This window comes from Ursus maritimus, unplaced genomic scaffold (assembly GCF_017311325.1).
Source record: "Ursus maritimus isolate PB19 unplaced genomic scaffold, ASM1731132v1 scaffold_11, whole genome shotgun sequence".
NCBI classification, from domain to species: Eukaryota; Metazoa; Chordata; class Mammalia; order Carnivora; family Ursidae; genus Ursus; species Ursus maritimus.
The window spans coordinates 64,799,604-64,822,749 of record NW_024423453.1 but is presented as its reverse complement, the minus strand read 5'-3'; the positions used below and the strand labels follow the sequence as shown (position 1 = coordinate 64,822,749).

Genomic DNA, 23,146 nt, shown 5'->3' with positions numbered 1-23,146 from the left:
TATGACACCATTCCAAAATGTGGTGTGTGCATTTTAGATTTTCACAATACAAGCTTAAGATATACAGCACCGAGCATGTTAGTGATTGACTCGATATCAACATTTCTAAATCAGCTGTTCGAAAAATGACTATTTGGATTCTCAGGGCATTCTAATTATCATCTTTTTCTGTAGGTTTTTAAAAGCTGGATCACACTGCATCCGTGTATAATGGTTCAGACTATCAGTAAAACTAAAATTACAGACTATCAAGATTGACAGGGACCTTAAAGGTTGCCCACCCCCATCCAGGGCTGGAATCCTCGCCACAGCATCCCCTATAAGTGAGTACCCAGCCTTCCCATTATTGTGAGTAATAGATGTAATAGGATAATGGAAGGAAAAAATAAAGGTCCCAAATAGCAGTGCTATTTTCATATTCCAGCAGATGGGCCATAGAAATAGGTCATCTGATCTGGTTACACTGAATTTTCTCCAGCAAATACTAAATGACCCTGATCAGTCAACACTTTTGTCGGTCTGACTGCACAACCAACAGTCAGTCAAGTAAAAGAGACCATTCTGTCTGCACTGCCAGCAGGGAAGGAAAGCTGTTTTCACAGTTCTACCCAGGAACAAGCGCACTTCCCCTTCCTTCACACCCAGCTCCCCATTCGCTTTCAAAACCACCGCGGTGCCCTCGGTGCATTGCCCTTCCCTGCATACACTGCTCTGCATTAAACAAGACAATTCTTAGGCCAGTGCTTGGCACATGGGTAGGCTCAGTAATCTGTTTCTACTTGTTCCAGTAGGACTGCATCTCCCTTAGGCGGTAAGCACCTTGAGGACACAGACCAAATCTTGCTTATCCCATCAGATTGAAGACTGACTGACTGATTGACTGATTGATTTCAGACTTAGGATTTTAAATGGATGATATACCTATGGGTGAGGAGAGCCCCAGATCCCAAAAAAAAAATTGTGTTTTAAGGAATAATACGTGCTGCTTGCCCTAAAATGAAGACAGGTTATCAAAAGCAAAGGTAGAGTTTTAGTGTTCAAACTCAGTTCTGAGACTGCAGTGGTTTCTTGAAAACAGGCAGAGAATTCTATATAAGGAAGCAGGCAGAGGTAAAACATGCTTACAAATGTGCCGTGTGAGGTAGAGAGTTGCTGTAGCACCGGGTTTGTGCATGCATGGGAGGAAGGGAGAGCACGCACACACACATGTGTACGTGTGTGCATGCACTGTGGTTAAACCTGATCTGAACTGTGCTAAAACTATGTGAGCGTTCCAGAAGGAGGCGGGGAGATGAGCGATTGCTGACTTGGCATTTTACCCAGAGCCCAGCAGGAGGGAGGAAACCAGGAGCTGAGTATCTCCTGGAGAATGAGCCCAGAGAACTAAGAGTTCTCCCCAGCAGTTTTTAAAGGAAGCATACAACAGACCTGCTCATTGACTCAAACCACCAAGGACTGTTTGAATGGCTCTTGGGTTTCCACTCACTTTAACACACACATTTGGCACACTCCCGACAACTCAAGAAAATATGGAGGGACAATCCCCATTTTACACCTCAGAAAACTGAGGTTCCTCAAGGTCGTTTATTTGCCCAAGCTAACAAGCTGTGGTGTCTGCAGCTTTCCCGGATCTTCCCTGATGTAGTTCTGTCTTCTCCACAAGTGGAGACCCAGCAGCAGGACAGGGGCTCAGGGCGGAGGGCTCTGGAGTTCACAGGCCCCCATACCTTCCCACAACCTTGTCTGGTCCTCCTAGGACTGTGAGGAAGAAAGTGTGAGTTTCACTGGGAAGAAGGGATCTATTAGAAGCACTTATGGTAATGAAAAGCATGAGCTGCAAGAAAACCACCACCCCCAAAAATATAAAACATGGAGGTGAGAATTTAAAAAGCCTAACAATCCATTAGCATAAGGCCCTGAGTAGCACACCTGCCAGAAAGGGAAGTTTGTGCACTAATGATGCCCAAGGTGCCAATCCCGAGACAAAAAAAAAAAGGCTTTCTGATGTTCTTGCTTAGGAAGGCAGAGAAATACACTCCCTCTATATTTTTTTTCCATTTAAGTGGTTAAAGTAGAAACTATTTGGAATTCAACAGTCAGTTGAATGAATAATCACATTCCCTAAAGACAATCTACAGAACAAGGAAAAAAAGTATTTGCAAACCATATATCTGATAAGGGGTTAATAACCAAAACATATAAAGAACTCATACAACTCAAGAGCGAGCAAACAGACAAAATCCTCAAACTACCCAATTAAAAATGGGCAATGGACCCAAATAGACATTTCTCCAAAGAAGATACACGGAAGGCCAATGGGCACATGAAAAGATGGTCAGCATCGCTCCTCATCAGGGAAACGCAAAGTAAAACCACGGTGAGATATCACCTCACACCTGTCAGAAGAGCCATCCTCAAAAAGACAAGAGGTAACAAATGCCGGCAAGGATGGGAAGGAAGGGGAGCCCTCGTGCACTGCTGGTGGGAACGCAAACTGGTGCAGCCGCTGCGGAAGACAGGGTGGAGGTTCCTCACCAATTAGAAACAGAACTACCCTATGATCCAGGAATTCCACTTCTAGCAATTCATCCAAAGGTAAAGAAAACATTAACTCAAACAGATATCTGCACCCGCACGGTCACGGCGGCATTATTTTATAATAGCTAAGAAACAACCTAAGTGTCCATCGACGGATGAATAAAAAAGATGTATGTATATACCACGGAATATTATTCGGCTGTGAAAAATGAGGAAATCCCACCATTTACAACAACACAGACAGACCCTGAAGGCATTTTGGTAAGTGAAATAAGTCAGAGAGAGAAAGACAAATACTGTATGATCTCACTTACATGTGGAATCTAAAAAAACCAAAGCAAAACAAACAAACAAGCGAACAAAAACTCATAGAAAAAGAGATCAGACCTGTGGTTACCAGAGGCAGGGGGACGGTGGGGCGGGGAATCTGAGGAAGGTAGTCAAGAGACACAAAGTTCCAGTGATAAGACACAAAGTACACGGGATATGGTGTCCAACACTATGACTGGAGCTACCACTGCTGTGTGATCTATAGCAAAGGTGTCAGGAGAAAAATCCTGAGAGCACTCATCCCAAGAACACTTTTCTCCCTTTCTTCTTTCTTTTCTTTTTATTGAATCGGAATGAGTAGATGTTAGCTGAACCTGTTGTGATAATCATTTCACAAAATACGTAAATCACCCCATCATGCTGTATGCTTTAAACTTACGCAGTGATATATATCCGTTGTTTCTCAATAAAACTGGAAAAATCATAATCACAGTTCTTGGCAATGCTAAATAAACAGACAGTGGGGCTCATAAGGAGGTTGAGAGCCCTGCTGACTTGCCTGGCCGGAATGCGCAGGTTAATAAAGGGCAGGAGCCCTTTCCTGCCATGGATCATCAGAGCACACAGGGCTTCAGGTGCCCAAGAAAGGTGCCACCTGGTCTGGGGGTGGGCCAGCAGTGTGAGACCCCAAATTAAAGATAAGAAACCACGCACATGCAGACAAGATTGGTCAACTTAGAGACACCTAACCCAGAAATCAAACAAGTGAGGACAGGGACCAGGGTGCTACCCAAATACCCCTCAGGAATCCATAGTTCATCTGGGAGGCACCCGTCTAATATGTACGTTAATGGGAAGTAAGCTGTGACCTTGGAAATAATAAATCACAAGAACCATGTGATGCTGGCATGCCAGAATACTGTCGTGGCTGAAAGCATTTAAATCTTTAAATAGGAGCTGGACACCAGAATTTGCTCTAAGACCAGAGTGGCTGACTGGCCAGAAGGGGGGAGCCAGACCTCTACAGGCCAACTTTTAATCCAACTTTTCCCTTTATTCCCCCTCCCCAATTCATGTTTTCTGTTTCCGGATGGGGGGCAGCCCCTCGCCCTGTCCCTCTATCGTCTTCTCCTGGGAGACTCTGCTCCGAGAGGGGAGCATTCCTCCAATACCAGTGGGAGTGCTTCCAATCCCCCGAGAATGCCATGGCTGAGAGGGGGAAAGGCTGGACGATGCCGACGGGGCTGAACCTGGCTCATCAAAATGGACAGCCAGCCTGTGCAGGAGAAGCCAAGCCAAGGCACACACTGCAGGGGCACTTCTCTAGGGAAAGAACGGACCGTAGACAGGGATGTGAGCCGGTCACCTCCACCTGTGTGACTTGGGACACTCAGCCACCATCTTGGAGGCTCAATTTCCTGCCTCACCTGGGAAAAATGAGAAACATACCCAGCATCTGGAAGGCACTCGACAGATGTGTTCCCTTGCCCTAGTCCCTTACTCTAGACGGGTGCTAGGTAGCTACGTAATGTCAACAGGCCACACTGAATGCTCAGCTGCCACTGTCACGCTGGCAGCTGGGAATCGCAGTTAGCAAAGGACAGTCAACAAGAACCAGTAATACAACTACTGACTCCAAAGTAAACCACGGGTGAGCCACTAATTAATGGAAATCACAACAAAACTGATTTCAGCAGGATTGGGGGAACTGAGAAGTCCTCCATATTCCATTTGGAGGCCTATTGGCCACAATGAATCAACCCCATCGATCAGTGCTTTGAGTTCAACACCCAGCCAGACAGCTTCGCCCCTGCAGTTCAAAGTCAGGACCCGGGCCACTGCCCATCTCCCACGTGACCTGGCCCCTGCTCTGCTCCCCCAAGCCAACTCTCTTTTGGTGCCCTGCCCAGGGTGGTTCGAGGCCTGCTGCCAAAGCTCCCTGAGGCGGAACCCGACCAGCCTCTCTGAGCAACCTCCAGTGGCGGCCTCCCAAATCTGTACCCCGCCCACAGACACTTCAGTCTCGGGTTCCAGCTGTCCCAGATCTGGACCAGGCCCACACCATGCAGCCCCGCGCGGGACTCACCGGAGACCCAGGGAGAGGGGCACCCAGAACAAAACCTGCTGATGTTCAACACAGGGGCCCGGCTCCTACCGACGAATGGAGCGGAATAATGAAGAAGCCTAAGCTTCAGCCCCCGCCTTTAAAGACCATTAGGCCGCATGGAGCGCCCACCTGGATCACGCATCCAGCACTTGTTTCTAAAAGCACTTAAGATCCTCCAGGGCTACATTCATATATCTATGCTGTATAATTAGATGAATGAATCAGAATTTGCTTCTTTCAGGAAAAGGCAAAAACCATCCAGCACTCTGACACTGAAGCGTGATGAAAAGACGGTTTTCAGGATGAAGCTCATAAAGTTCAATGAATGTGCATGTTAAAATTTTAAGTGTTTGACATAAGTTAATTAAGCTGAGATAAAGTATGTTATAAATCTAAAAAAAAAAAAATCATCTGCTGGGTGACTGGAGGGTGAGAGAGACAGACGCATTTCCCCAGAAAACAGAAAGTCAGCCTAAGTGAAGGGACGAGAGACACCATAAAGGAAGACTGTTTAAATACACAGTGAAAAATGAACACCATGGGGGAGGGGCTGACCCAAAGCACAACCACTAAGGGGGTACCATTCCCTGGAGAGGGCCGTTTCGGGAATCTTCACGCCCCAACAACTACAGGGCTGAGGCTGAGTTCAAAGACAAAACAGAGGCAGAGAAACTGGCTGAATGAGTGGTCACCCCAGTCTTGGCCCGGGATCTTGGGGTGTCCACTCTTGAATGCGCTCTCTGAAATGGACAGGCTAACGGCATTGGGCAGAGTGTGCTCACTGGTGAGGAGGTTCTAAGCCAAAGTGACAAATAAATGTGGAACAATCACAGAGACCAGATGGCTCACGCTCCTGAGTTTTGAGAGAAGTGAAGGATGAAATCAGAGCTCAGTGGGCCAAGACACACAGGCCGTGGTTACACGAGGCCGGGGAGCTCCTGCCTGCCTCAAGGACAATCAAGGAGGCCACCCCCTATCAGGCTGGCAGGTAGACTATACTTAGTTCGGGGCCAACAGAAGACTAGAACCTTTTGAGGGAAAAGGCACTGCCGTGTGCACCAGAAACAAAACTGCATCTACTTCATTTGAACTGTTACAGAATAAACCAGCAAGAGAAAAAGAGGGGATCTTCTCTGTAATAAACAGCCTTTCAAAGACTGATGTTGCTTCAGGAAGGTTCCAATAGCTGTTATTTGCCAAAGCCTTAGGTGCCAGCCACTTGCTAAGCATTTCATGTACTGTATCACATTTCATCCCTCACAATAATCCAACGGGAGAAGGACCATCATCTCCTCCATTTTACAGATGAAGACACTGAGGCTCACAGAGGAGCAGTCATATGCCCGAGGCCACAGAGCCAGGAAGCGAGGGAACGGAGATATGAGCTCAGCTATGTCTGATTCCAGAAGCTATGCTCTTTCTACTGTATTATGCAGGAAACCTATGCATCGAGGAAGAGGAGGAAGAGGCTAGACTCAGTGACCTCTTACAGAGGCTCCTTGTTAGTAAAAACTCGAGTCACTGAGAGGTTAATGTGGTGGTGGTGGTTTGGGCACGGAAGAGGAAATGAAATGGGCATTGTGAGAGCAAAGTATCAAGTGTGGGGCTCACCCAGGGTTAGGACTAAAATTATCCTTATTTAACACTTTTATAAATACCCCCAAGAGAATGCAGAATGAAAGAGTCAGGGCTGCAAACGAACTCTTAACCTCCCAATGTGTGACCTTGGGCAAATCGCCTCGCCATTCTGTGCCTCAGCTTCCTCACCTACGAGGAAAACTGGCTCCTACTCAAAGGACAAACTGGGGCTTTAAGGAAGCAATGCAGCTTTGTTTTCAATAGTCTCTTGGTTTTAAAGGATCCCCAAGCTCCTCTTCCTGGAGATTCTTATTTGCTGGGTCTGACAGAGAAGCCTAGGGAAAAAATGAAAAAAATGCACCTCAGGTACTAATAAGCACCATCCCTTCCTTGCAGAGTAACTGCTACACGACAGCCAGGAAAAACAGAACAGAAAAAAGGCACTAGGGGCACCTGGGTGGCTCAGTCGGTTAAGCGTCTGCCTTCGGCTCAGGTCCTGATCCCAGATCCTGGGATCAAGCCCCATGTCCAGCTGGGCTCTCTGCTCAGCAGGGAGTCTGCTTCTCCCTCTCCCTCTGCCCCTCCCCCTGCTCATGCTCGCTCTCTCTCAAATAAATAAAACTCCCTAAAAAAAAAAAAAGAAAAAGAAAAGAAAAAAGGCACTAAACTGAGTAGTGATAAGCCAAACTTACGGGACGATTACAAGGGAAACTTTGAACAAATAGGAGGAAAAGCAGCCAGTAAATTCCAACAATGACAAGGGCAATATAACACATTTAAGGAAAAAACAATCAAGACCATGTGAAAGCTCTGGGGCAACAGTCAGAACCCCATAAAAGGACTTCGATGTCACTGTAGATCAGACTGTCATAGTACTGTGGTCACCAAGGGCAAAAGACAGACGGACAAACTGTCTTGTCCAGCACCACTGCGAGAGTACTAAAAACAAACACACTGACCACCTACAACCCCCCTGAATAAAACTAGAGATTCGTCCACACTGAGAGCACTGGCTGCCACCCACCAAGAGAGACAATTTGTAAAACCAGAGGGCAGTTACCTAAATGGGCTGTGCGATGGAGCAGGCATGCTAAGAAGGCCAGAAAGACCAAGGCCAGCAAGGCCCTGAGATAAGGTAGGGTGCCAACTTTGTCACCGAATCCTGAAATGACAGAAGAGGTACCTTCTGTTGACACTCAAGGGAGACCAGAGGAGGAGATGCCTCAACACCCCCAAAAGAAGGCTATGTAAATGCATCACTGAGTTTGGACAAGAGATTTAATGCAACAGGGGGGACCCCCCTGGGCTCAGAACCAGAACCGTTTGCTTAACGTCTGCGTAAGGGATCTGAAGGCAAATACATGTGTAATAATTATGGCTGCAAAGTGCCCTGCCTCTCACCAGTGAGGTGAACAGCAGCACCAGCATGTGCCTTCAAGAAAGACACAGCCAAATCCTCCCTCACCACACTGGCTCCTAAAAGCATGGATCTGGCCTGACACGACGAATTTTCATGATTTCCAGGAGTTCTCGGAAATCCAGAGATGATGGCAAGAAGTGTAAATACAGAGAGACACACATCACCCTTCTCCAAATAAAATGAAACTGTTAATAAAAGTAACATGACAGAGCTCTAGATTTTTTTTTTTTTTAAGAACACTAAAATGCTTCCAAATGTGCCTCACCCTTGGCTTGAGCATTTAAGCCACACTTGGAATTCTAAAGATGTCACAGAGAAGAATTACAGATGCACTGAAGGTCTCCAGTTTGGAAATGAACTGGATTTAAAACTCACCATCCAGAGTCCTCAACGTGCTACTCAACCATCCTGGCATTCCTCTCCACACAACCGTGACCAACATGCAGACCAAAGTCCTTGGGGAGACCAGACAGAATGAACAATGGGGCTCAGAGGGGCTCTTCCCAACACCAACCGTGTAGCCCATGAGCCCTGACTCATGGCGGGGGGGCACACACCTAGCAAAACGTAAACCCTGCCCTAGTCTTAGAAAACAATTACTTCATCCGAGCCACAGCAATCAGACATGAGAGGGGGAAAAGGCACCCATATTGGTAAGGAAGAGATTACACTGTCACTATTTGCAGATGACATAAAACTATACATAGAAAACCCTTAGAACTCCACCAAAAAACTATTAGAAGTTATAAATGAATTCAGTATAGCTGCAGGATACAAAATTAATACCCAGAAATCAGGTGTATTTCTACACACTAATAATGAAGTAGCAGAGAGAAAAATTAAGAAAATGATTCCATTTACATCCACATCAAAAAGAGTAAAAAACCTAAGTATAAACTTAACCAAGGACGTGAAAGACCTGTACACTGAAAACTATTAAACCTCAATGAAAGAAACTGAAGATGACACAAACAAATGGAAAGATATTCCATGCTGATAGACTGGAAGAATTAATATTGTTAAAATGCCCATACTACCCATCCAAAGCAATCTGCAGATTTGATGCAAACCCTATCAAAATACCAGCAGCATTTTTCACAGAACTAAAACAAACAATACTAAAATTTGTATGGAACCATAAAAGGCCGTGAACACCAAAGCAATCCTGAGAAAGAACAAAGTTGGATCTGTTATAATCCCAGATTTCAAGATATGCTACAAAGCTGCAGTAAACAAAACAGTATGATACTGACACAAAAACAGACACATAGATCAATAGAACAGAAGAGAGTCCAGAAATAAACCCACGCTTATATGGTCAATTAACCTACGACAAAAGAGGCAAGAATACACAATAGGGAAAAGACAGTCTCTCAATTAATGGTGCTGGGAAGAAGGGACAGCTACATGTGAAAGAATGACCATTTGCTTACACCAAACACAAAAAGAAATTCAAAATGCATTAAAGACCTAAATGTGAGACCTGAAGCCATAAAAATCCTAGAAGAGAACATGGCTAGTAATTTCTTTGACACTGGCCTTAGCAACATTTTTCTAGATTTGTCTCCTAAGGCAAGGGAAACAAAAGCAAAACTATTGGGACTGCATCAAGATAAATGTTTTTGCACAATAAAGGAAACCAAGGACAAAATAAAAAGGCAACTCTACTGAATGGGAGAAGATATTTGCAAATGACATAGCCAATAAGGTGCCAGTATCCAAAATATATGGAGAATCTATACAACTCAACACCCCCAAAATAAATAATCTGATTAAAACTAGGTAGAGAAACTGCATAGATATTTCTCCAAGAAGACATACAACTGGCCCACAGACACATGAAAGATGCTCAACATCACTCATCATCAGGGAAATGCAAATCAAAACACAATGAGATATCACCTCACACCTGTCAGAATGGCTAAAATCAAAAAGAAATTTTAGAAATTAAAAAAAATTAAAATACGAATCACAAGTGTTGGTGAGGATGTGGAGAAAAAGGAACCCTCATGCACTGTTGGCAGGAATGCGAACTGTGCTGCCACTGTGAAAACAGTGTGGAGTTTCCTCAAGAAATTAAAAATAGAAATACCATCTGATTCCACTACTGGGTATTTACCCAAAGAAAATGAAAACACTACTTTGAAAAGATACATGCATCCCTATGTTTACTGCAGCAATATTTACAGTAGTTAACATATGGAAGCAACCCAAGTGTCCACAGACAGGTAAAGACGACACAGGGTACACATACAATGGAATATTACTCAGCCATAAAAAAAAATGAGATCTTGCCATTTGCGACAACATGGACAGACCTAGAGGGTATTACGCTATGTGAAACAAGTCAGAGAAAGACAAATACCATATTGATTTCACTCCTCTGTGGAATCTAAGAAACAAAGCAAATAAACAAAAAGCAGAATCAGACTCATAAAAACATAGAACTGATGGTTTCCAGAGGGGATGGGGGGGCAGGCAAAATGAGTGAAGGGGAGTGAGAGATACAGGCTTTCAGCTATGGAATGAATAAGTCATGGGGATGAAAGGTACGGCAAAGGGAATATAGTTGATGTTATTGTAATGGCATAGTATGGTGACACGGTAGCCACACTTGTCGTATAGAGTTGTTGAATCACAATGTTGTATACCTCAAACTAATACAGCATTGTGTGTCAACAAGAAGGGAAGAGAAGGAGAGGAGGAGCAAGGGAGGGACAGGGAGGGAGGGACGGAGAGAGGGAGGGAGAGAGGGAGGGAAGGAACAAACGAACAACTGCTTCATGTCTGAGCACACTTCAAGTATGCCCTGGCCAACATCAGGTCTAAACTAGGAACTGACCTTGTAATGTATCTTCCTTAAGATTTCAAATCAGAGAAGCCTATTACCCAGCAATTGCTTCTTCTCAGTATCTACCCTAGAGAAACACAAGCATTGCAAAGAGGCATGTGCAGCCAAGTTCACTGTAACAGCTTTTGTAACAGTAGAGGATTTACAACCAACATAAATGTCCATCAATTAGGGGAAGGTTCTCAGGAAGGCCAAGCAGGAGTTAGACAAAATCAAGAAGTCCTAGATAGCCGGACAGGAAGCAATCACCAAGTCGTCCCGTTGTGGGGGACAGGCGAGCAACAGCACAGTGCTTTCAGCGCAACGCACTGAACTCCTTTTAAGATCTACAGGTATAGGGGCGCCTGGGTGGCACAGCGGTTAAGCGTCTGCCTTCGGCTCAGGGCGTGATCCCGGCGTTATGGGATCGAGCCCCACATCAGGCTCCTCCGCAATGAGCCTGCTTCTTCCTCTCCCACTCCCCCTGCTTGTGTTCCCTCTCTCGCTGGCTGTCTCTCTCTCTGTCGAATAAATAAATAAAATCTTTAAAAAAAAAAAAAAAGATCTACAGGTATAAACACAAGTATGTAAGGCATCTGAATACCCACAAACTCCTAACAGAGGTTAACCTCTGGAGAAGGACTGGGATTAGGAGTGGTTGTCAAGGAAGATTTTGTTTCCTCTGGAAAGTTTGCGTTTGGGTGGGTTTTTGGGTTTTTTTTTTTTCCTACAGAGAATGTATTCATGCACTACTTTAGTAATGAAAATTTCATTTAACGTTTGAAGTTTTTTAAAAAGAAAGAAAGGGTAAAAAAAGAAAAAAGAAACTGACACAGTTTAATACATTTCAATAATGTGTTGGGGGCAATTTCTATCTGCATCTGACACATGCTTTCCAGGAGGCTGAGAGCTCAGCAGCGCAGCGAGCAGGCTTTGCAACACAGATCTTGTTACAATATTACAAGCCCAACAGGGTAACTCTCTGGATCATTAAATTTATATGCTAGTTCAAGGAAGAGGCAGGAAAAGAGAGAAAGTATGTCAGGGGGCTTTCTGGGAAATCCACCGGGACGTGCTAGGAGCAACTGCAGTTCTCCTAGTTGAGCATTCTAGCTCTCCAACACAACCAGCTAACACACACTTGCCAATAATGGCAGTTTTGCCCAACCACACATACTCCATCTTAGGCCTCGTGTCTGTGCCTCAGACTCTTCTTTTCAGAATTCCTAACATTAATCTGGATCCCATGGACTAATGAGAAGGAAGACTCTGTAGGTACGAGCAGACAAGCACCAAAAATGATTTACTTACCAGGGCCACCTAACCATATAGAATACTGACTTTTAAACACACACTCTTCCGGCTCTTCAAAGTACTACTCAGAAACACAGCATTTTCATATTAAGAAACTAGGAGGCAAAACTAACCTGGGGTGGTAGAAATCAGAGCTATAGTACTTCTGGTTGGGGGTGGGGGGAGGATAATCTGGAAATGGTCACAAGGAACATGTCTGGGGTGATACAAATGTTCTGTCTCAAAACACATTTGTCAAACTGATTAAACAGCATACTTAAGATCTAAGCATTCCACTGTATGCAAATTATACCTCAATTAAAAAAAAAAAAGCTTCTCAAACACTGTTTCTCTGCTGGCTGCAGCAGAACTTTGAGCTGTCCTATCAGACATCTGAAATTCTGTTGTGCTATGTAAAGAGCTCAAGTACCATGGCGACAGTCACCATAAAAATAGATAACAAGATTAAAATGGATAGAGGACACATGAATTTAAGAACGGCACACCAAGAGCAATTCATTTCCAGCAGAAGAAAAATAGAAAGAGGAGAGGGAGTTTTTCATTCCGCCAGCACTGAAAAAAACAGCCCCTGAAAGTGGTTGTTTTTACTAAAAGAGTTTTATGGCTTCCCTATACTCAAACGACAAAAAAGGCTGTGAACGGTTATTTCTTATCATACTCTGCTTTATAAAAATTAAGAAAAAAAAAAGCGTATGATAGTCTAAGTGTTTCCCATACCTCTGGTATGGGGCCCAAGGAACCAGTTCAGAGCAATTCAAGAAACCCAGCTAGCTGATGGGCCATACTCTGCAAGGCCCCAGATGATACTGAGCTAAAGGACACTCGGGCCCTTCATCATTGAGGGCACAAACATTTCCAACTTTAGTTCTAAATAACTAAGTTCTGCCTCTGTGTTTTCCATACATCTAAACTGTCCTTCCCTACTTCCTGCACCCCCAAATTGCTTTACTCCACGTAAAGAGAGCACTTTCTTGCCAAAGACTGATTTTTCAAGTGCCAAAATGTGAGACGAGATCACGGGGACACAGAAATCATCTTGTGATATTCTCCAAAGATGAGATAAGCCTCTGCCCTCTCTGCAGAGCTCTCTAAGAAACTTTGGCTATAGGATTTAACCCTAGCATTGCACAACCCCCCCCCCAATCAAACAACAAAAAGTAATCCAAAAATATCAGGAAGAAAATCTAAAAATTTTAAATAATCTCAGTAGATTCTAAATAGGCCCTATATTTAAGTAAAATTTAGGCAAAACTAAACTAAATCAAATTTTATAGAAATAGAAATTTTATTTTCTGGGGCGCCTGGGTGGCACAGCGGTTAAGCGTCTGCCTTCGGCTCAGGGCGTGATCCCGGCGATCTGGGATCGAGCCCCACATCAGGCTCTTCCGCTGTGAGCCTGCTTCTAAAAAAAAGAAATTTTATTTTCTATGTGTAAGCTATTAATAAATTTAAAAAGTAAACATTTTTAACTCAAACCACAAACGTATTGTCTGATATAAACCAAATATGTGCATGCCTGGGAAACCCCACTCCAAAGTTTCTTTAAATTTGTGCCTTGTTCTCTTTGTCCCTGGACCTAGAGAGCCATCATGAGGCTCAGTCTTATCCCTGGTGTCAAGATAGTTTTTAATGTGCTATAGCTGGGGATATAAATCTATGGTGTGGGAGATGAAGGAGGAAGGAGATGAGCAAGGGTACTCCCAGGTCCTCCACAGCCCAGAGGACGATCCATCATTCAAGTAAAGGACCCCACCTTCATTCACTCATTATACTGAATAAAACTGGCCAATAAACACACTTCGACGTGTTCATTAATTTTATTATTGCCACTTCCACCCCGCCCCCACTTTCTTGCTTTTCTGAAAGACCAAATTCAGTTTTCAGCAGCCCTGGGGCCACAGCCCTACCAACCATGAAATAGCCTCTAAAATGACCCCAGAAGGGTCTCTCAAAATGTGGGGACTCACATATTAAACATTTTTTAAAAGAGCTTCCGTGATGACGCTGACTCAAATACCACGCAACTAGAGCTATGTCCCCTATTGCACATTATCTTTCAGCGTTGACAAGTCACATAATAACCCTAGGACCTGGAAAGGACTCTGGAGGTCAGCCTAATTCCTGTCCTCTTCTACAGCAGCCCTAATCAATAGCTTTCGGCCCAAACAGAGTACCTCTGACAGTGGGAAGCTCACTACTCCATGGGCAGACATCTCTGTTGCTGGACAGCTCTGCCAGATACAAACCCCGTTTTCATAGTGAACCGAAGTCTGTTCTCCACGTATTTAGGGGAGACTTAAGGAAACTTAAGGAAATTTAAAGTTATCAACTTCAGTGCAATCATTGTACAGGGAAGGAATCCTGTAATGTATAATCATTCTACAGATGAGAGATGGGAAACTAGAGAGGATAGAGCAATTGTTCTATCCACTGATCATATTCCAAACACCAGGAGTAAAAATGAGTAAATGTACTCTTTCCTATGCCTGATAACCATGAAAGTACATGAAAGCACTATCGTGCACCCACCCCATGAGTGTACTCACTCCAGTCATTCCTGATCCTACATCATCCTAGTGTCCCTCCCAAGGATAAAGTCTTGCTTGCTTGTGTTTCCCTTAAATCCTGCCTCCCCGACCCCCTCATAGCCCAAAGGTCAAATGACCAGAAGAAGTCATTAAAAATAGATCCCGTGATTGGATCGATGAATTTCTGATTCTGTTATGAACTAGATTCAATTTTCTAAAAGCTTCACCCCACTCAGGGCTCACATTAAACCATGAACCACAGAACAATCTCAAAACTTTTTTCCCCACATGATTTGCCCCTCCTCCACATGCCTGGAGTACAAGAAGGCTATAGTGTGCTTGTCTATTCACCTGTCGAGCTCCCTCTTTCAATTAGATCACCAATTCCAGGTCCGGGGTTGAGTCTTATTTTGTGACTCCAGTGCCTAAACCAGGGCTTGACATATAGTAGGGAGGAACTCAAGATCAGTCCGAATAAACCATCTACCTTTACCCTATCCTGTCCTTGAACCATAAAATGTTTTTTTTTTTAATAGCAGTGATCAAGAGAATGAAAAGACAAACCACAGACTAGGAAAAAAAAAATATTTGCAAAAGACACATCTGATAAAGGACTGTTATCCATAATATACAAAGAACTCGTAAAACTCAACAATAAGAAAACCAATAATTCGATTAAGAAATGGGCCAAAGATCTTAACAGATACCTTACAAAAGAAGATACACAGATGGCAAAAAAAGCACATGAAAAGATGTCGTCACATATCACTAGGTAAATGCAAATTAAAACAAGATACCACTGCACACCTATGAGAATGGCCAAAATCCAGAGCCATGACACCACCAAATGCTGGTGAGGATGTGGAGCAACAGGAACTCTCCTTCATTGCTGGTGGGATTGCAAAATGGTACTGACACTTTGGAAGACAGTTTGGAAGTGCCTTACAAAACTAAACATTCCCTTATCATTATGATCTGGCAATCACACTCCTTGGTATTTATCCAAAGGAGTTCAAAACTTATGTCCACACGAAAACCTACAGCAGCTGTCGATGTTTACAACAGCTTTATTCATAAAAAGTCCTGAAACTTGGAAGCAACCAAGATGCCCTTCAGGAGGTGAATGGATACATAAACCGCGGCACATCCAGACAATGGAGTATTCTTCAGTGCTATAAAGAAATGAGCTCTCAAACCATTAAAAGACATGGAGGAAGTTTAATTGCATATTACTAAGCAAAAGTAGCCAATCTGAAAAGACTATATGCTGTATGATTTCAACTATATGACAACCTGGAAAAAGTGAAACTGTCCACAGTAAGAAGTAAATGTGGTTGCTGAGGGTTGGGGGAGATACATATATATAGGCAAAGCACAGAGGACTTTAGGGCATAAAAGTACTCTGTATGATACTTAATGATGGATACGTGTCATTATACATTTGTCCAAACTCATAGAATGTACAACACCAACAGTAAACCCTAATGTGAACTATGGTCTTTGGGTGATTAGACATGTCAATATGGGTTCACCAATTGCAACAAACGTACTACTCCGGTGGGATGTCGATAGTGCGGGAGGCTGTGCATGGGGCGGGGGGCAGGGAGTAAACAGGAAATCTCTATACCTTTTCAATTTTGCTTTAAACTCAAAACTGCTCTAAAAAAATACATTAAAAAATATATAGCAGTGCTTTTCCCATTATGTTATAAAATACACATTATAGAAAATACAAATAAATTTAAAATGTAAAAAAAAGTCACTCAACTCCATCCACCCTTCCAGTATCTGTAACTTAGTATTAGAATTACTAGTATATTTACTTCCAGCCACTTTCTATGCACTTTGTTTCTTTAAGATTTGAAATCATATTGTAGAGGCACCTTAAGTTTTAGCAGAAACATTTGTCCGTGTTATTTTAAAGCTACTCCTAAACATGATTTTTTTAAAGATTTATTTATCTTGGGCAGACAGTGACAGAGACAGTGTGTCAGTGGGAGGGGCAGAAGGAGAGGGAATCTCAAGAAGACTTTGCACTGAACGTGGGGCTCGATCTCACAACCCTGAGATCCCGACCTGAAGCCAAAACCAAGAATTGGGCACTTAACCAACTGAGCCACCCATCACCCAGCTGCCCCCTAAACGTTGTTTTAATGGCTTCATTATATTCTATCTTAAAGACATATCCATCAGAATCACTTGTAGGTGACTTTCAGTCCAGTCACACTATGGGATATTTAGGCTGTTTCTAATTTTTCACTAGAGTTTAAAAAAAAAAAAAAAACCTTCAAATAATCTCTGTGCATAAACACCATCTACATTTTGGATATGGTCTTTGCTGTACTTCTAGAAGTGGAATTAACTTACCAGAACGTGTGAACAATTCAAGTTTTACAAACTAAATCAGACTTTATATTTATCCCTTACCGAATTTTTTTTAATTTGGGCCTTCATCCTGGATGAGTGTGAGCCTTCATCTATCTACTCAATCAGCAATCCCTCCCACCTCAGAGCCATCACCAACTCTGACAAACCCACCTCTGTGCGGCCATCCACCACACTGGGAAAATGCTGAACACTCAAGGCCAAGAATAGAACCCTGTGCCACTCATCTTCAGACCCCCTTCCAGGCTGACTCAGTGCCACTAATTAACAGTTTTTGCATATGACTGTCAAATTAATAACACCATCCAGCCCACATTCTACCGCTTATTTAATATGGACCATCATATCTGAAGAAACTGTTAAATACTTTACGAAAGCCAGAGCGCGTCACAGCTGGTCCCTCATTCCTCTGTTCTAGTAACTGAACCACCCTGTAAAACAGGAAATGGGTTCAATTTGATACCAGTAGGATGTCAGGATAACCAGAAGTCAGCCTGAAGCAGAGAGCGCTTCACCTTCGACTTCTGTTAATGTCACAACAGCAATAGTTTAAGTCATCAGATTGTCAAGCTGCATAAAGCAGGGCGACGACTGCTCCGTCCCTCTCACCTGTAGCTCACCTGGGGAAATGCTCGGACTCACTGGTGGTTATGGACCTGCAGGATAAACCAAACTGTCTCTAGACCACAGAGACCTGAATTTACTCACTTTGGCTGGTCCCAAAATAAGCCTAGTTTTCAGGGGTCATTGGCACTAACACCAAGGTTTGAACCAATAATTCTGTGGTCATTTTGAATCCTGGATTACGAATCTCTGGACCCTAGAGGCCTACCCCCTAGGAGTATCCTAGGAATAGGGAAATAAGAAATGACACAGCCCCTCTCTTCGCTGTTCCTTTATTACTGACTCACATAACCAAAGATCCTGAGAATCTAATGTCATATGGCATTTGACAGTGGTGACTCACATCTCACCAAATTATTACCCCAACATCATTCTCAGAAGATACGTGCCAGGAGCCACCATCTACCCATGCCAGCCAGAAGTAGCAAAAGCGAAGGCTTAAGAGATCTTGGGGTCACTAGAAATTGGCCTCACAATACAGAATACAGCCCAAAGCCCTCTCTAACTAGTACCACTCCAATTGCCAGAAAAATATTCCAAAGTTCTAGCCAGCAGCAACTCAGAAAGTGCTGCTGACTTGCCTAAAACAAATCACTTGTACACAAATATCTCCGATTCCATCATGTCACACTCCCACCCAAATCCCCCAGTGGTCACCCAAAGCCAGGACAACCATCTCAAGTTCCCTAGGTTGGCATTTAGGTCTCTCGAAAGATCAGATCACAAACCCAAAGGCCTGCAGGACTAAAGAGGGAATGTAAAGCGACCACACTCACGCAAAAGGAGTACTGGGACTATGATAACTGGGAACCACCGGGCCTGGCTCCCGTCCACAGGGGGCCACCACTATTCACTGCCTAATCTGATTCTTTGAGTCCCCAGTCCAGCAGTGTACTGGATTTTTCCCAATTTCTTAAAACCTTTGTGTATTCCAAATCGTAACACTTCTGTAGGCAGAATACATTCTTTGGGTCACTAGTTTACAACCCCTACACTTTGATCCTAACCCACCTTTCCAGGCTGGCTTCTCCCCATTCTCTAATAAGAACCCTCTTTTATCCACTCTTACACACACTGTGCACATCCTAACTCCAAGCCTTGTTCATGTCACACACACCCCCACCTGTGCGGCACCATGTGACACCCCAATGAGTTCATCCCAGACTTCCTTCCCTATCCCCAAAAGTGTTCCCAAGCCACTCCAGCACAAGCTGCTTGCCTCCCCCACCCTACCCGCCAAGAACCCTACAGGGACTTATTTTTCGCTTTGGCATTTAATCATCGGTATACCTTCTCTCTTCAACTAGCCTGTAAATGTTCAGTCTTTTCCTCATGCTTCCTTCCACTTACAGCACTAGTAAGGGGAGCCCTGCACACGAGCAGTTAATAAACACTTTCTAGATGTGAAAACTCTCTATAACTGTGTTTTCCAAACCGGGGGTTACGTCCATGACAGAGTGGCTAAGTCAACTTAGCAGGAGGCAGTAAGCATTTTTAAATGAAAAAGAAAAGAATGGAAAATAAAAGTACCAAAGGAGATTGCACCAAGCAAAGGAAAGGAGTACTTCAGGAACTTAAATTAGATTTTTACATACATGATTTAGTGTACATTGGTCGTGATGTAAATTTTACTTCTTAATGTATGTCACAGACAAAAACAGTGCAAAAAAACACTACTTTTTAAAGAGTAAATTAGCTCAACCACTGCTCCATGCAACTTTTTTGACAGTCATCTATCACCCATAAAGGAAAAATAGCTGATGGACGCCTCCGCCCACGCAAGCAGCTTTCCCTGCTAGTTCACTGATCCTGCATCTCAGAGAAACAAGGAGGCTCCAGAACTGTAAGTACATTCTCCCCGGCGTTCTGCAACTTTTTGCAATCATCCTCCAAATTCGCCAGCCCTCAGATGTTGCAAGTTGAGGCTTGGGGAATTTGCTCAGCAAATCATCCTAAGTCACCCTTGCAACAAGAAAGCGGAATTCAGAGCTCAGAAAAAACCGGCACCAGCTCCCCGCTGCAGGTCGCTTCGTGGTTCCTGGGAACTGGCAATGGCACAGGTTAGGACAGACCTGGCCCTGGGACAAGCAGTCTCCCTAGGCCCCAAATTCCCTCCTTGCTCCTTGCTGGTCACCTTGCTCCTCCCCCATCTTGTGGCTTCCCCCACACACACCTACGAAGGGACACCAGGACTAGCCTGAAGGTCTCAGTGGACAGCAGTATTCAACTTGCTTCAAAGCCCAACAATTTCTGTGTTTAGCAAATTCCATTCTTCCCTTCCATCTCCAATCTCAAGTTGCTTTGCCAACTTCAGGTTCAGGACCTGGCAATGTCATCTGAATGGCAATACAGAACAGAGTCTTCCAATTCAGACCCTCAGTCCCACACACTAGCATCTTCTACTGCTAGGACCTACAACCTATGACCAAGACAACATCCCACTCAGAGTGCCTTCCCTCTCCCAGCTTTGGCAGTCCGGTTTCCCACCAATCTCAGAGCCTCAGTTGCTTGCAAGACACCTATGTTTGGACGTCTTGGCAAATACGACAAACCTCTGCAGCCTGTCAATTGCTTCTCTCCAAAACACACATTTCTGATTTCTCGAGTTACCAGCTACAGCAGTTCCAAGGCCCTGGCGTGTAATCAATTTCCACAAAGAATTAATTTCCATTCATCTCCTTCCTTCACCCTGCCCCTGTCAACAGATTATTTCAACAGTAATGCTTCTAAAACCCACCCTCTTTTCCATTTCCAGTTATCCCAGTCCAAACTCTGAGCACTCCACAACTATAACAGTCTACTGATTTGTCTCCGAACATTACTTCTACAAACCTTTCCAAACACCCTTTCGTTACGTCACTCTCTGGCTCAAAAACCTTTCATGTCTCCCCAGTACACACAGGGTAAAGTGCAATTCCCCAGTCTGGCTTTCTAGGACTTTCACAATCTTAACCATTGTTGCTCTCCATCTTTATCTCCTGCTCAGGAAACGTTCCCTCGTCTGGCCAAGCCCATCTCCTGTCTCTCAGGAAAGCCATGTTCAATGGCACCTCATGACCCATCTCAAGGGTCCCATCCTCCTGGAATACAGTGCGGTTGTATACAGAATTTTAATACAGTTCCTGCCCATAGCCCTCTTCTTGAGCTCCAATAGCACCTCTTCTACTCCTCGCATTTTGACAGTTAATTGTGCCTTATCTTGCGGTCTTATTTCACATGCTCAAGCCTTTCTGTCTCCTCCAAGAGATTATAAACCCTGGAAGGAATCATCTCACGTATCTTTTGCATCCTCCCTCACCAAGATAAACTGTTTGAACCTATTCTCCTCTGGCACCTGTTACTTCTCCCTCTCTTGCCTTTGGGTCTTGGCCAGTGAGTTACTCTCCAAGTGCCTAACTTATTTCATAACTTAGTACCCTAAATCCATTCCCCAACTCTAACCTTTCCTTTGATATTAGTCCTCCCACCCACCACCCACCCCTAGCATTTACAGTAATTTCAGCAGCCACAGCACATTAATTTGAACTTGAGCTCTCAAATCACTCCCACCTGGTCAGTAGGATTTCTGAGGCCTTAGATTTCTTGTGTGCCTCTTATCATCTCTCCCTGAGAGCCTGGCAGGGTGCTGAGAACACAGCAGCCCCTCAAAAGTACCTGTGGAGTTGAACTTAATTGCTGTTTCCCTATGTTTCAAGTTCCTTGAGACCCGGAACCTCTGTTTACACAACACCTCAGGAGGGTGTCAAAAAAGCCTTCAATACCTGTTGATCACTCACTTTCAAGCAAACTGCACCAGAGCCACTTTTCTAGAAAGAGGAGTGTAAAGAAGATAGCGGTGGCCTGTAGGCAACCCTGCGCCTGGAGGCCTGACATCAGGAGAACGCCTGCCTGGTGGAAATGTTCCAAAGCCACCGAGAACTGCCCAGGACTGCCTGAAATCAAGGAGGCAGTGCCACCCCCACCGCCTGGCAGGTGGGATTCTTTACATTTCGGAGTCAATCCTCAAGTGAAGGCGCTGAGCCCTTAACTCCCAGGCAAGGAAGAAAATTCTGCCTTTGAAATTGTTTGCACATGACAAACTCCCTGTCCAGGCCCCCACCCGAGCACCCTACATGCCCACAGTGCCATTTCCAAGGAGGGCCAGGAGCCACCGGTGAGGAGAGGCAGGGTTTAACCGCCTGGAAGGAAGTGCGGGTGGACAAAAGGGGACAGAAAGGGTGGGGGGCAGCCCCCGAGGTGGAGGGTGTGTCGCGCCGCGCGTCCCGGAGCCCGGCACTCGCTCGCTCGCTCGCTCGTTCGGTGGAGTGGGCAGGAACGCGCGGGGCGCCGGGAGGGCTGGGCTGGCGGCCCAGCCGGAAAGGGTCAGGGAGGGGGCAGGTCAGTCTCCGTCGGACAGGCGACTCCGGACAAGCGCTCAAAGTTGGGGAGGGGGTTCCTCTGCGAGCGCCCGCGGCGGGCAAAATAAACAAGGCGGCGCACGGGAGAGCGGGCGGCCACCCCCCACCCAGCCAGCGCGGGCACTGGCACTGCCGCAGCGCCCCCGCGCCCCGACCGGCCGCTAACCCGGCGGCGCCCGCCTCCCGGGCCCTCAGGCCAACGGCCCGGCCCCCGCGGGCGTGCGGAGCGTGGGAAGTTCCCGGGCCGCCCCCGTCCCCGGGCTGCAGCGCCGCGAGGTCCCCGCGCAGCTCACCTCGCCCAGCCACGAGCAGCAGCGCGGGCCGGGCAGCTCCCGCTCGGACAGCTCGGCTTGGCTCGGGGCTGCAGCTGCCGCGGCCCCTGCCCGCCCACCCGGCGCGGCCCACCGCCCCGCTCCGCTCCGGCCGCCCGCCCGCCGAGGCTCCGTTCGCGCCCACCTGGCCGGCCTGCCCTCCCTCTCCGGGACAGTGCGCTCACGTACGCGGCCGCGGCCACAACCCGGCCCGGATTCCCCGCCCGGGAAGGGAGCGGAGGAGCGCGCCAGCCAGCGAGCGAACGAGCGAGCCTCGGGGACACACCCCCCCCCGCCCGCCCCCTTCCCCAGCCACAGGCGCCGCGCGCGCACGCGGCCTGCGCGCCCCCGCCCGCCACGCGCGCCCGCGCCATCCCCACACACCCACCGCGCGCCGGGGATACACACCCCCGGCCGCCCGTAGACAGTGGGCGCTCAATAAGTGCCCGAGCGACTCCTCGCGCACATGCGCACTTGAACCTGACCGAGTTGTGACACCCCCGCCCCCACCCCCAAATCGGAACCGGCGCCTGCAGCCCCAAACCAAACTTGAGTGTTTGCCTTTTTTCACTGAACCGCAAACCGAGCCAAAGTTTCTTGCTGTTGTTTTTCCAGGCCTGGCTCTGGGATGGGCTTCTCCGAAAGAGGCCGAGCTCGCCCCAGGGCGGGAAAGGAAGCCAGAGAGCTCTGGGCGCCAAGGACGGGATTTGGCGGGGGCGATAGAGACCCAGGCCGCGCAGCCGGCACCCGCTCCGAGCGCAAGCGAAAGCGCGAGACGGAGGGAGCGTTGGAATCAACCTTTCCCATTTTCTTTCTGGGTTAAGGGTTTTTTTCTCCATTTTAT

At 45.9% G+C, this 23,146-nt stretch overlaps 1 protein-coding gene across 4 annotated transcripts in view; it reads right to left on the bottom strand.

Annotated features, from left to right (window-relative positions):
• ZNF395 (zinc finger protein 395) overlaps nt 1–22,802 on the bottom strand; it is a 41,540-nt gene extending 18,738 nt beyond the window's left edge. The window contains exon 1 of one of the 4 annotated variants that reach the window (XM_040626470.1): nt 22,711–22,802. The gene's annotated coding sequence lies outside the window, so the exon portion shown is untranslated. Of the gene's footprint in view, nt 1–22,284; nt 22,427–22,447; nt 22,545–22,690 lie in introns of those variants that run through there. The other 3 variants (XM_040626471.1, XM_040626469.1, XM_040626468.1) reach the window with 3 other exon arrangements.
• Nucleotides 22,803–23,146: the final 344 nt, after the last annotated feature.